Source organism: Neopsephotus bourkii, unplaced genomic scaffold (genome assembly GCF_033783945.1).
Source record: "Neopsephotus bourkii isolate Nb327-2 ecotype Australia unplaced genomic scaffold, CSIRO-AGI_Nbou_v1 NB_1685, whole genome shotgun sequence".
NCBI classification, from domain to species: domain Eukaryota; kingdom Metazoa; phylum Chordata; class Aves; order Psittaciformes; family Psittacidae; genus Neopsephotus; species Neopsephotus bourkii.
In genome coordinates, this window is record NW_026902159.1 from 191,922 (window position 1) to 204,703 (window position 12,782).

Consider the following 12,782-nt stretch of genomic DNA (forward strand, 5'->3'; position numbering starts at 1 on the left):
AAATACAGAATTCCTTTAATTAGCTGGAATTTCAAACTAAGCATCTTATCCTTTTAGACTTAAAATCATTACAAAAGTAGGAAAAAGCATACAGAAATTAACGCAGTAAAGAAATTATATACAAATGGCAAGATGTTATTTAATTCTCAGTTAATTGGATACAATATTCTCTAATTTTTTTCCTAGGCTGAGTTGTTCGAAGCGATTCTAAAAATCCATAGCTTGAATACTTCTTGAGTACGAGTCCAGCTGGTGCTTCGGTGTAGACAGAGGCAAGCTAAGTTGTCAAAACTAAATCTGTCACTGAACATAGAATAACTATAAAATAACTTAAGGACCAATATACAACTTTTAATGAAGTTTCAGACTGATGATACTTATTTTTTTAAAGCAAACTTTTTGCATATGACCTTGGTTTATAAGTCTTTTATGATTTAGAATTTAATTAGCTAGCAGCTCCTTAAATTCTAAATTATTTCCTCCCTACACTTTTTAAATACTCAGTCTCCATTTCCTCAGTAATATATTCCTGGCATTCATACTACTGAAAATAGAAGTTAAATGGTCATTTATAGCCATAGCTTAGAAATGTTTGAATAAGATGGAAGTATTGAAGTAACTGGTGCTACTTCTTCAAGAATTTCAAGTAGTAGTAAAAGCAATCTCCAAGACATTAGTGATTATTTCCCATGACTTGGAGTGTAGATGATATATCACAAGACAGTAGAAGATAAAACTTAGTCTAACTTTTAAAGGAGGAAAATTATAGACCTGTCTGCCTCATTTCAGAAATAAGAAAGATACATTTTCCTTAGAAAGTTTAAACAATCTATTTACAAAGACTTGAAATGATAAAGTGACAAGAAACAAATTGCATTAAGCAAATTGATTTTCCCTCTTTGACAGGGTAAGTGAATAAGGAGGAAGAAGTCATAAACTACTCTGCATGACATTCTCAAAGAAACTAAAAAAAACATGGTGAAGATGAAATTATTATCCACCATATGTACCGGTACAAAAAAAGGAAAAATAGAAAAGAAAAAAAACCTAATCAAAACATTGTGTGGAGGCAATCCCTTGATAAGTATTCTCAGTTTGAAATCAAACACTTCTGCAGAGATCTACTCTGGGTTCAGTCCTTATTGATAATTTTTCAGATGTAGCTCCAAGTAGAGAGCAAACATTTCAGATGTACAGATTATGCTATTTGTGTGGCATGACATTTTGGAAATAAGTGAGAAAATCTCATTCTGTGACCTATTAAATGTTCGTATCATGTAAAGTGCACAAGCTTGCTATTCTACTCTTCATTTCCTATGACACTTCCTCATGTCTATCTTTTGGGCAGCATACTTAAAAATGTAGACAAACAGCAAGTAGCATAGACAAAGGCAACAGAAAGATTTAAAAGATGATGCATTAGATAAGGTTCAAAAATAGATGTTTTTACTCTTGAATACCATACAATTACTGTCCCTGTGGACTTCAGGGACAGACATGGCAGGGAAGAGGTGAGTCCTAGTGAGTAAAATGCTTTTATGGAGAGTGTGAAAAGTTTTTTCCTCCAATTTCAGGGAGGTTTGGTCAAGGAGTAATGAGTTTTGTCTGTCTAGCAATCTATATTCTCTTGAAGGCAATATTTCATGCATAAGAGAATAGTAGCTACTTATCTAGAATGGAGGAAAAATCCCTGCCAATAAACAGCTCTTCAAAGTGGTTTAACTTATACCTGAGGCTGTGACAAAACTGGGAGAAGTAAACACCAAATATGTGACATTAAAACTGAACTAGAAAAGCATATTTCAAGCTGATTTTACTGTGGGGAAGCGATAAACAAAGACATTTTTGCTTGAGTCTCATTGGTATCATATACAACTAAGAAAAGCAACCTATTAAATATAATGCAATTATAGAAAGAGGGAAACATTGATTTCTTCTCAAGATATTTTATCATTTCATGGAAAGGGATAAAATTGTATACATAATTACACACATAGTTGCCTGAGAAATTCCTGTTTGTCACCATGAGAAGGATATAAATATCCCAGCTAAAAAAAAAGTAAGTGGATTAAGAATGCTAAAAATTGTATCAATGGTGGAAAGCTTATCATCTTCCTTTCTGTCTTGAGTTAGTCACCTTTCTGAAATTGTTTCAGCAAATAAAGCAAAGGTAGCACTGAGTCCCAGACATGCCTATTACACTCATTGTCCATGAAGCGCACAAACTAGAAGCAAATCAAATACACCTTTGTGACACTTTTTTCTGAATCAATCTAAAAATCAAACAGACTTATACCAATATCCTAAAATTTTACTCTTGAAGATAGTCTTCTGAATAAAAAACCACCAAAAGAGAAACAATCCTTAAAGCCTGGTCACCAAAATGTTTAAAAAGAGAACAATAACAAATGTATATGCAAGTCCAGTGTAGATAATTGATACCAGGAGCAAATTTTGTCTTTAACTAGATTTTGCTTTGGCTTAAATGTCTTCCAGTGTTCCAGTGAAATACAGCAACATTCTTCTCTTTTAGTTCTGAACCAATTTAAAAAAACCCACAAAGATCCAAGTGTAAGAGAAGAAAGAAATATGACACTTGCAAAAAGTATGAATGCAGAATAATGAACTTAACTCTATATTAATGGCAATCAAATGAAGACCAGCACTCCACTTAAGGGACATAGTAAGTATTCAACCACAACGGTGACCAATCTCAAAGTAAAAGTTTCTGAAAATATCATAGCTAGGGGCCAAATCAACTCTTTCCACACCAGCACCTCTAGCTGGTTGAGATACCGTCAGTTATCCCATGTTGCCTCCAGCAACTACTATGAAAAGGCATAGATCATCTGTAAGTCCAATGCCACATCTGAGACAACTGCATGGGTCAAGCAGTAACTAAGACCTCCCTGTCAGGAAGAAGCAACAGCAGGACTGCTCCATGACAGAAGGCCAGGAGCCAAGGGTGACCCCAGCACAGGGGTACCTCTCCAAAGGGGCACAATACCTAAGCAAGATGGGCAGAGCTATGTACTGACAGTAACATGCACCACCAACAGCGCAGTGAGCACCAGTCAAGACAAGAGTCAGAGCCACAACTCAGCCAGGAGGGGACGTGAACAAGAACAGCATCAGTAGAGCAAGATTAGAGCCCTGGCCTAAGCTGAAATGGGCCCATGTGTAGAGATATGTGTGGTAGTCACAGGTGAAGCTTGTCTTAACCATTAAAGCTTATTACTTGGGCATTTACAATCTCAAATGGCACTAGATAGCTTAACCTGGGTGAACTGGGCCCCTAATGTTTTACTATTAGTTAGATAATTTTGTCATAATAGCAATCAAATATTTTTTTTATTTATTATCTATAATAAAAGGTATTAATATTTTTATTCATGCAGATAACTTTTCTATTTTTTCCTTTCTTTCCTTGTGACTCTAAAGATGCCATTGGGTATTTTATTTTCTCCAGCTCTCCCACATCCTTAGATAAAAGTTGTTTTATTTCTGATTTGCTATTCCCTCCCATGTCTTAAATAATTATTTCGTGTGTCCCTCTAAAATTGAGTTTCCAGAATATTTACTGACCCTTAATCCATTTTGTTTCCATATTTTACTTTCATTTTTAATATAAGAACCTGTTTATAAGCACAGAAATACATCACTATACCTGAAAATGGTTATTTTCTATTTTAAAAAAGGGATACACACAACAGTTGGCAAGCATTGTGTTCTGTGTATGCTACAATTCTCAGTAAGGATGATAGATATTCACCACCAGCTGTTTATAGTGCAGTGATGACTGTGGACCAATTGACCAGGGATTATTGCTTCCTCCCTACTTAAGGTGAAGTGTTTACATATTCTATAAATATTGCTGATGAGGAGCCCTATGGGAAAAGGCTGAAACTCTGCTAGAATCAGATTGTTTCTGAAGTTTTTGCAAACATTTGTGATTTTGTTTTTTAATTTTGGTCTCTGTATTGTACTACTCTAAATCACTGAAAAATAGGCATCATATGATATTGCTTATTTAAGAGAGATTTAAGAGAGAAGAAGCTAAAATAAAAGGAAATCAATATACATCTGTCAAAAAAGTCCAAAGGAAATTGTCATAAAATTAAAATCAGTTTGAACAGCCTCCCTCTTCTAAAAGATGATGGAACACATCTTCTGGTGACAGCAGAACTGTATTTTCTTAACTGTGAAATCTATCTTTCACCTCCATGTAATAAGCTACTGACCTTAGTGTGTAATTATTTTTAATATACATTGTATATTAAATGACATAATTTATTCACACATCTATAGAAAATCAAGAAAACTAGCCCCACCTAAAAAAATCCCAAAACAAAAACACTAGAAAACAATTTGTTAATAAGGAAATTTCCAACCAGTAGTAATAAAAAGATACTGAAAAGATTAATTCAAACAAATCAAACTTGATCACAAGCAAACTAAATACAAACGGTCGTGTTATTAGAATGTAATAAACATAACATCAAATCACTTCAGGCTGAAAACCTGTTTCAATCTCTGGTAAAAACACCCCATATACTTTATGTGATACATTGTATACAGAAATAATTTACTAGAAAATATATTTAATAGAGTAAAAGAATCAAGATGATGTTTGGAGTGTATAAAAATTCAGTGCCATTAACGTGAGATTTTTTTGTATAGCCTTTCTGATAACTATGCATCTTAGTGCATACTTCTAGAAAAGAAATCAGCTACACAGAGCGCAGGTAGTATGCAAACTATAGCACTCTATAAAGCAACTCATTTAAGAAATGTGTCTAACTGACCTAGTATCAGTTTTCCTCGATTTACAACATAAGAAGATAGTTATAACTTTCTAAGGAAGTATAAACACACACATAAAATTTACTTACAATGAAATTCTGTGAGTGTGCCTCCCTTATTCCTGCTGAGAAACACTTATAAAGGTTAAAGGTATACAGGAACAGAAGAGCTTAAGAAACTTGCATATTATCTTAGCTCTAAAAAGAATACAGAAAACATAGATAATACTCAGTTTGTAACTAATACTGAGTGAAATTCTGTATGGATAATCAAAAGAGCTATATGGCTTTATACATCTGTGGATGTGATCACCATACCTCATGTAAACTTTCATATAGAAATGTCATACAGAAATGTCAGTTACTCCAGGTTTACTCAGCTAGTTCCTGCTGGGTTTATTGATTTGGTTTTAGCTGCATGATGCTAAACCTGGCAGACACATCCATAATGGAAGGAACAGAAGGGAAGCAGTAAAAGCCTCAATGAAAAGGAAGATTAAAATAGCAAGGAGGGTGAGAAAGTAGGTCCAAAGAGAGCCCAAAGAGTACATTCCCACCTTCCATCATGCCATTGAATAACTGTCCTGGAACTAGAAAACTCTAATGGCCAAATCTTCCATTTTTTGAGAGAAGTAGCTGCAGATTATCAGTGGGTTATCATTGTTCAATCAATATACACCGACTGGCTATGGTTGGATATGTGACTTTCCTCACTAATTGTGTCATTCTACTGTAGAAATAATACTCTTCCATTTGTTAACAAAATGACTGGCTGTGGCACATTTTTCTTATATCTCATTACAGAGGATCAGTTCCAGAAGTGTATCTTTTTTGTTTGGTTGGTTCGGTTTGGTTCTTTGTCTAACTGAGGCCTCTTCATTGACAATTCTACTAAGGAAAAAAAACTTACAATGGTGAAACTCCAGACTGAGATCATAGAATCATGGAATGGTTTGGGTTAGAAAGAACCTTAAGACCATCTAGCTCCAACCCCCCTGCGATGGGCAGGGACACCTCACACTCTGTCCAAGCTGGCCTTGAACACTGCCAGTGATGGGGCATTTACCACTTCTTTGGGCAACCTGTTCCAGTGTCTCACCACTATCACAGTGAGATACCCAGAATAAAACCCTCCTGAACAGACACTATTTTGGATGCCACTGGAACTGTTCAGAAAGTCAAAATGACTCAGATAAGAAAGGCACGTTGTAAGACATAATCAATCTGCAGTAAGTAAGCTAACACTGTTCACAAAATTGAAGAACTATTCAAAACCACTGAAACAACAAGCAGCTAACAATAATTTCCAAGCAAGCTTTTGCGATCTTTAGCTAGTCACATTTGCATTACCTCTTGTGCTGTCTACAGTGCTGGTGGAAAGTCCTTCAAATGTATGCCTCCAAAGTTTCCCCACTGTTTTCCATGAAATCCTGCCTCATTCTGTGAAGATTTTACAGGGATTGGCCATAGTACATTGCATTCATTGTCAGTCGTGCTGATCATACTTTCTTACCATTTCCAGGTCTCATCTTGCATAGTCACTGGAGTTTAGGACTGTCTACAGCTCCATATTTGCACATCCTTATGCGACTATGGGTGCTTACAGGTTAGTGTGTACAAAGAAATGATCCATGTGGCACAATCAACAGCCACTTTAAGAGGGAGGGGGGAATATGAACAAAGGCCAAGAACTGCTTAGGACTCCTTAAGGATACCTAAAACATGTTATTTAAGGATACCTAAAATGTGTTACTAAGCTACTGCAAAGTAGTAAACTTGAGCATGCCTCTCTCAAACAGCTGTCCGCAAACCAGTGGTTGATTATGAAGACCTGAGATTACGTGGTCTGTACATGTTCTATTCTTACAGAGAACAGATAACTCAAATTCTAACCCTGATTTTTAATTAAATTATTGGTTGCAGTCTCAGGGATGTTATGAGATTATTAATAAAAGGTGTGCTCCATGCAAAGCAAAAAATTAAGAACACATTTCTTTGTGATTAAGGTGCTGAACAAGACATGTGGGTTACATATCTAAGACTCCAAAGAAAATTTTGGCCTCCATGAAGGAAATGGAATTTTGTCATTTTATAAAATTACATTTATAATAAAATATCATTGTCATTTTAACAATATTTTATGCCCCATCACTGACTTTCTTGAAAAAGTCTCTTTACCTTTCTAAATATCCCATTCTTTGGCTATAAAATAAAGACAATAAAGAATGACTGCCCTTTGTGAGGTATTTTAAATGATGATAAAAATCATCATAAGGCAGCATTCTCGGGAATACAGATTTTACTTCTACCCATCAAATATATAGCACCCAATAGCCAACACAGTCTTCTTCAATAGAAGATTGGTTCTATACTAACGGTAAATTAAGAAATTATTACACTGAAATTTTATAGTTCTGCATTCATTTGCAGTAGTTAATGCTCAGCCATTTATCCTGGTGTCGAAACAGATATTTAAAATTTCTATTACAATGAGAACAGAATCTGGCTCACACAAATGAGTGATCTTAAAATTATATTCATTTCTATCAAGGAGTGATATTTTCATGGTCCATTTTCCCACTGACATTTTGGCAGGTATCAGAGTGATAGCACTAATCATTGAGGAATTCCCATAGACTAGATTCTCAGCAGATGTAAATCAGCAGAACTCAAATGCATTAAAACCACAAGAAATTATACAATCTAAGAATGTTCTCTCAGGTACCTGCTATCCCTACTGAAATATCTTTCAAGTCAGCAATGTGCACTGTTATCGCTTTAATGGCATGCTGTATTGAGACCTAAAAATTGTACGCCAAGCCTGTGAATCAATGTAAAATCCAGCAGACTAGAATTGATGAAATTATTGATGGGTCTGCAAACTGTCCATAATATTTTGTATTTTATATATTTTATATATCCAGCTTTTTCACAGTCTGGCATTTTCTCTGTGGCCTATTTTACTTTTGCATAAGAGCACATCTGTTGAGGGTTGGAGGGTGATAATTTTTTTTCCCCATGACAATGCATCCTCTTTTTGTCATGTTTTGTTCTTGCCGTTTTGAAAGTATGGCAGTTTTGTTTTGAATAGGCTGTTCTGGGTCACTGTATTCATAAGGTGGCCATAATTCCTAAAGAACAGATTTTGCTTGCTGAGCAGCCATTGCTGGTTTGCAGGATGTTCATGCATCCAGGATAAGTGGATATATCACAGGGTGCTGAGACTGATGAAACCAGGGGGATAGCACAGAGGGTGAGTTCTCAGAGTTCAGCTAACCTAGAACTGTGCCCTCTATCTTTGCTGGAGTTCCACAACTGAGGAGTCTTCATTTGTCTAAAAATAAATTCAGACATTTTCACAGTTAAGTGAAAGCAAGAAACTGTTTTTCTTTTCTAGTTCACATAAACAAATTATAATCTTATATGTTATTTCCAGATGGGAAATAAAATCAGTGCAGTAAGAGCAACATGTCACATGTCTGAGTTCTTTTTAAACAACTCTGCAGTGGTGGGCAGAGACTTTTCCACCCATATCTTGAAGCTCTGATGAACCTCCTGATGACCATAGCCTCCTGACGACCATACCTGGACAAGCTGGCACAGGAGCTGTGCTGCTGCCTGCAGGAGAAACCTGCGTCAACTACCTCTTCTTCAGCAAGATGAGCTCATGCCCCAGTGTAAAAGCACAAGGGAGAACCACCATGGATGCTGAGAAGTGCTCTGGCTGCTTGGGCACAAGTAAATGCAGAGCCATGGCTCTGAAGGCAAGAGGTGCATCCTATCACACATCACCAAGGGAAAATGGAAAACTCCATGAGTATTTGGTAGTAGTCAGCACACAGAATTATTTTTCCATGTTGTATTTATTTAATCTATTGCCCTAGTATTATCCTCCCTAATTAGCATTGCTTTTGTGTAATTAAACTTTCGATTTCTATAGTGAGACACTGCAGCTATGAAGTTCATAATTTAAAATGTCGCCAAATCATAGATTTAGCTAAATCCATGCAATTTTAGTGAATCCCATAGCTTTGGCAGTACGTAATATGAACAGATTTTAGATGGAGAATGCCACAGAAGGTGAGAGAATAGAAAATTGCTTTGGTGTGGTAGATATGGCTGCAAAACAAAGCCCACCACTGCACAAACCACCAGCTAAATACTACAAAGCATGTATTACAGCTTTTCTGTTGATATTCTGAAAATAATGATGATTGTGAACTGTCAGAAAGATTCACTGCACCAATTACGTTCATCACCAACTGACAACCTACCTAGGCAAACCCTTTAAAATCTGAGCCTCCTACAACACTAATGAGCGTTAAAGAACACAATATATAGTTCCCATGAGTCAGAGACACAGCATCATAGCTTACCACTGCTATAAACAGTAAATCTTTACATATGCCTATTGGCAGTGATGTTCCACAAATGTCAGCATAGACTCTTGTTTTCCAATTTCATCAGCAATGCTTCTCTTCATTACATTTATAATATGTGACCCAAAAATCAACTGTACCGATATAAAGAAGTATGTTTTATGTAGAAAATTAGATTTGTTCTTGGGGTGGGAAGAAGTAGGGTGGTGTGAAAAGGGTTTCATATGAGTTGTAAGAATTAAGAGCCCCCCTGAATATTTCTATGTCTCTCTCTAAAGACTATACTACTGTTTGTTTCAAGTGAAAGTTTTTGTATTTTGTTTTATTTTTAAGCAGTGTTAGCCATGCAATAGTGCCACGGTCCCTGTCATATTCTATGCTGCAATGTAGCCATTTGTCACTGTGTCATATGCACTGCAGGATCTCATTGAGGTGTCATGCCCTCAAAACCCATTCCTGCTTCCAAGAATGAGACACAATAAACCAGGGGTATGTGCTACTAAAGAAAGAAATTGCTTTGTTTGTCAGTAGTATTGAGAGCAGTAACTTCACTCAAAGGAGCACTCTTAGATTATTTTAGCACAGTTGTCACATGCACAGATAAATCCACTGAAGTATTGTTTTCAGGATCATTATTTTTATACTATTTCAAAACAATTTGCCTTGACCTAATGCTTTCATACATACATGATACTTGGAACTCCAGGGTGCACCTACAAGCCACTCCAAAACTGAAGCCTGGATAAATGTAGCAATCAACTGTGCACATGTAGAATACCATATCATTAAAATAAGAAAAAGCAGCAAACAGCACATCACTAAGTAGGGATTTCAAATTACACACCAGAGAAAGAACAGACAAAATGTTTAAAAGGTAAGAAACAGTTCACTAAAAAGCTGAATTCCATTATACAGTCAGGTACAAAATACAGGGTGAAAGATACTTAAGCTGTGTACTCCGAAGCAAATTTTATTGCAGCATCCCTGCCAGTGCTCTTCAGGACAGTTCCATGGGAGTCTGCACTGTCCAAAAGGAGGTAGAGCTGGAACGCAGGCAGGGAAAACTTCAAGTGCAACCTTAAAGTGGAAAACCTTGAATCATATAACAGAACACACCCATATGCACCTTGAACCACACTGAATCTATAAATATATATCACTTGGTGATCTGTGGGCAGGGTCCACCCACATACACTGTCTTACCCTAATGTCAAATTCCTACACCCTTGGCTGTCTGCACATAGCTCTGAAGAAGGAATCTAATGATGAAAGTGACCAGTGAGCAAGAAATATACTGGGGAAGAGCTCCTGCCTCTGGAATTGGCCTTTTTGAAAGGTTCTTGGCAGGACCTTCCTTCCAAAATCCCACTTCTGATCATTGGGTAAAGGAGAAAGATAAGAGAAAGAAAAATCAGTAACTACCAGAAAATAGGAGAGAATTCAGGCCTCCAGTTCAAGAGTTCCATAGTGAGAAAAAGACAATGAAACACCCAGCATGGCCACAGAGCTGCGGGCTTCCTATCACCATGGGCACATCATCTGCTAAAAAAAAGGATCTTGAATAGCATTATTCTTGTCAGCAGTGAGATAACAGCCTTCAGCACACAACTGGCCCTTTTTCACTGACAACCTTTGGTAGCCAAAAGGTGAATTCTATTTGTCCTTCCAATGGCCCATCTGACAGCCAGGTTTACCCTGCCTGGCAATAAATCACAACTAGTGATATCGACTGCTAATCCTGCTCTTCTGATTGGAAGGGATGACACTTATACAGCTTGCAATCAAAAGGAATGGAGCAGAGTAGTGTCACAGACCTCCCACATACCTCCACAATAATGGCTGCAACAGACTTGCCATGCTCAATTTCAGTGATACAGATTGTAGGAATTTGGCAAGTTTGACAAGGTAATCTTCGAGTAAGGAGTTCACAAGCACTTGAGAGTTACTGCAGCTAGCGGTGACTGCGAAACAAACAACAAATATGTCTGTTTATCAGTCTGGTACACTTGATCATAGGCTATATCTGAAATTCACCCGAGAAGCAATGAAAGCAAATTGCATGGAGCCTACAAAAAGTCTTTCTTTCATGGGTTTAACATTTTCTGAGCTTTAATTTAATTAAATGCCTTCCTGCACTTCACCTGTTCAAAAAGCTCATATTTTCTGCTGTTGACTGCATTCATTCAAGTGGATCAGAAGAAGAAAAGAAAGTCCAAATTTTGCTTCCAGGCAGGCTGAAGTCCAGTGCAGCTCTGTATTCATCTTGCTCAAAAAAATACATGTCATATATCTCTGCCTAATAAATACTGGATAACATTTTTCATTTCAGACCATTGTAATTATACAGTCCACCTCCTGCATAACCTGCCTTTTCACAGATATGCTACTAAAGTGATGCTTGTAATAAGCTTTACCTACCATTCATCCTGCTGAAATCTGTTAATTAAGACTTTCAGACACACACAATAATCCTACCTTTTCTGTTCCTGGAGGACTATGCATATACATGAGTGATCTCTGCAGCTGGAATATTAACACTGCTGAGGGTAATATTCTATATATGGAACAGTAACCATATGCCACACATTGCCCCTTTTAAAAAAATGTAATCCAAATCTACATTCTGGGATAAGCAGTCTTTCAGAAAAGATAGCTTCAGGAAGGAAGGTTCACTGGGCAACAACATTTCTTCAAGCCCAGGGAAAAAAGATAAATTGAAATAAGACTTCTGATGCTTTCCAAAACTAAATCACTGCTATCAGAACTCCCTGGCTATTTGACAACTCCTCTCCTATGCAGTAGTAAACACATCTAAGGAGGCTTCTATTTTGATAGCCCCCTCTGAAAAAAACACCTCCACTGCCTTCAATACAAGATTTTAAATACCTTTTGAGATCATTGAAATTATTCAGTCTTCTTTACTTCATAACACACAAAAATGCATTTTCTGGCTGAGAAAATGCAAGCATTTTCAAACACTATCCAAGCATTGTAATATAGGATATAGGCTTCTTATGCAGTCCATCAGGAAAAACAAATACCTGAAGGAAAAACTTATGAAGGATCTACACATATGTTGACAGGAAACAAAGTATGTCTTGACATCTAGTAAAGCATTACCATACAAGTTGAAGACTGTAGTCTGATGCCCCGATTGCCATGCCGTATCACTCACCTCCCAGCAATGGCCTCTAAACAGCTGGTTATTTCAAGGCATAGGACACTCCCAGTCTGCTTTGGATTTCCTTCCACATGTATAAGATAGGTGTTCAGTCAGAAAGACAAAATCCAGAAGTGATTATTACTGCTCTTCCATTTCCTCTCTCACAACTGCAGACTAGGACTCAGTTCTTCCCTTTCAAAACCAAGTCTTTGAGGTGCTCCAAAATTGCTAAACTGGAGTTCAATTCTCATTCTTCCTTTCTGTGAGAGAGATGCTGCCCACAATGGCTTAATAACATTGTAGAATTCTAGCAATGCATAGGGATGTGTCCCTCAGTCTTTTCCATGCTTATAGAATCTCTACTTTGTAAATAAGGCATTTACCACAAGTCTTGCACACAGAATCACAATTAATGTTAGAGTAGCTGTAGTAAATTGT

At 36.9% G+C, this 12,782-nt stretch overlaps 1 long non-coding RNA gene across 2 annotated transcripts in view; it reads right to left on the reverse strand.

The window, feature by feature from the left end:
- LOC133224510 (uncharacterized) overlaps window positions 1-11,699 on the reverse strand; it is a 104,159-nt gene extending 92,460 nt beyond the window's left edge. Inside the window, exon 1 of one of the 2 annotated variants that reach the window (XR_009728863.1) lies at window positions 11,657-11,699. This is a non-coding gene — a long non-coding RNA (uncharacterized LOC133224510). Of the gene's footprint in view, window positions 1-10,603; window positions 10,726-11,656 lie in introns of those variants that run through there. The other variant, XR_009728862.1, reaches the window with a different exon arrangement.
- Window positions 11,700-12,782: the final 1,083 nt, after the last annotated feature.